Genomic DNA, 2357 nt, shown 5'->3' with positions numbered 1-2357 from the left:
AAAAAATATATATATTTAAAAAAAAAAATCCCAGGGCAGAAAAGGGAGCGCCTACGTCACCCGCGCCCCCATTGGCTCCCGCGGCGTCACGTGGCGCCCCCGCGGCGCCCCCTCCCACGCTCCTGGAGGGAGGGGGCGCCGCGGGGTCCTAGCCCCGCCCGCTCCGGGAGGGTGGCGCATGCGCAGTGCGCGCGCGCTGCAGCGCCGGCCCTACGGGGGGGAGGGGGGAGCAGTGCGGGGGCGGGGAGGGGCTGGGGCACCTATGGGTGCGCGGAGCGGTGGGGAGGGTGCAGTGGGAGCACGCGGGGCGGGGGCGGTCCATGCGTTGCGGCGGGAGCACGCGGCGGGGGGTGCATGCATTGCAGCGGGTGCAGCGGGTGCACCTCAACATGGTTGCATGCATTGCAGCGGGTGCTCCCTGAGGGGGGTGCATGCATTGCAGCGGGTGCAGCAGGTGCACTTGAAGGGGTCTGTGCATTGCAGCAGGTGCAGTTCTTGCACCCCAAGGGGTCCATGCATTGCAGCGGGTGCATCCAGAGGGGTCCATGCATTGCAGCGGGTGTAGTTCTTGCACCCCAAGGGATCCATGCATTGCAGCGGGTGCATGTGGGGGGGTCCATGCATTGCAGCGGGTGCAGTGGTTGCACCTGAGGGGGGGATCGATGCATTGCTGTGGATGCAGTTCTTGCACCTGGGCGGGCCTGGGTTGCCATGAGGGCACCTCAGGGTGCTCAAGGCGTCGCTATAGGTGCAAAGCATGCATGTATGGGAGTCTGCACTGCTGCACTGGGTGCAGAGGTTGCACCTAAGGGTGTTCCAGGTGTTCCAGTGGGTGCAGTGCGTGCACCTACAGGGTGCAATGTATTGCAGTGGGTGCAGAGGTTGCACCTAAGGGTGTTGCAGTGGGTGCAGTGCACACTGCTGTGGGGGCCTGGGGTGCAGCTCTTGCACCCAAGGGTGCTCGGGGCGTTGCAGTGGGTGCTGTGGGGATGTGCAGTGTTGCAGCGAGTGCAGTGTTTGCACCCAAGAGACCTGGGGGGCGCAGTGCAAGCACCTATGGGTGTTTGAGGCACTGCAGTGGGTGCAGTGCACATACCTATGGGGCTGCAGGGTGCAGTGTAGGGACCTATGGGCATGTGTGGGGTGCTGCAGTGGGTGCACCCAAAGGTGCCCGGGGTGCAGTGTATGCACCTAAGGGGAGCACAGAGTATTGCAGTGGGTACAGTGCATGCACCCAAGGGAGTGCAGCATTTGCACCCATAGGTGCTCCATGCATTGCAGTGGGTGCAGTGCATGCACCCAAGGGGATGGAGCAGTGGCACCCATAGGTGTTCGGTGCATTGCAGGGGCTGCAGCATTTGCACCCAAGGGGGTGCAGCAGGGGCACCCATAGGCACTCCATCCATTGCAGGGTGCAGTGTTTGCACCCATAGGTGCTCCATACATTGCAGCAGGTGCAGTGCATGCACCCATAGCCACTCAATAAATTGCAGTATTTGCACCCATAGGCCCTCCATACATTGCAGGGTGCAGTGTTTGCACCCATGGGTGCTCCATCCATTGCAGTGCTTGCAGTGGTGGCACCCATAGGTGCTCCATACATTGCAGTGGGTGCAGTATTTGCACCCATATGCACTCCATCCATTGCAGTGCATGCACCCATAGGTGCTCCATCCATTGCAGTGGTGGCACCCTGGTCCCCAGGGTGCCCCTGGGGCCCGGCATCCCCGCCCAGCTTGTCCCGTGGCGGTCCCGGTTCCCTGTTTCCGGTCCCAGTCCCAATCCCGGTTCCTGGTGTTGGGTCCCAGGCCCTGTCCCGGTTCCGGCTCCCTGTCCCGGTTCCCGGTCCCAGTCCCGTCCCGTTCCGGGCGCTGTGTCAGGACCGATCCCTGTCCAGGTCCCGGGTTCCCGGTGCCGGTTCCCGGTCCTGGTGCCGGTTCCCGGTCCCAGGTTCCCGGGCGCTGTGTCGGGGCCGTTCCCGGTTCCAGGTTCCCGGTCCTGGTGCCGGTCCCTGTCCTGGTTCCCGGTGCCGGTTCCGAGTTCCCGGGCGCTGTGTCAGGGCCTGTCCCTGTCCCGGTCCCAGTTCCCAGGTCCCAGTTCCTGGTCCTGGTGTCGGTCCCTGTCCCGGTTCCAGGTCCCGGTTCCAGGTCCCGGTTCCCGTTGCCGGTCCCTGTCCCGGTTCCCAGTTCCCGGTGCCGGTTCCGAGTTCCCGGGCGCTGTGTCGGGGCCTGTCCCTGTCCCGGTCCCAGGTCCCAGTTCCTGGTCCTGGTGTCGGTCCCTGTCCCGGTTCCAGGTCCCGGTTCCCGTTGCCGGTCCCTGTCCCGGTTCCCAGTTCCCGGTGCCGGTTCCGAGTTCCC

The sequence above is a fragment of the Nothoprocta perdicaria genome, unplaced genomic scaffold, assembly GCF_003342845.1.
Source record: "Nothoprocta perdicaria isolate Ctin4 unplaced genomic scaffold, notPer1 scaffold_524, whole genome shotgun sequence".
NCBI classification, from domain to species: Eukaryota; Metazoa; Chordata; class Aves; order Tinamiformes; family Tinamidae; genus Nothoprocta; species Nothoprocta perdicaria.
The sequence above is the reverse complement of the archived record's forward strand: the minus strand, read 5'-3'. Positions refer to the sequence as shown.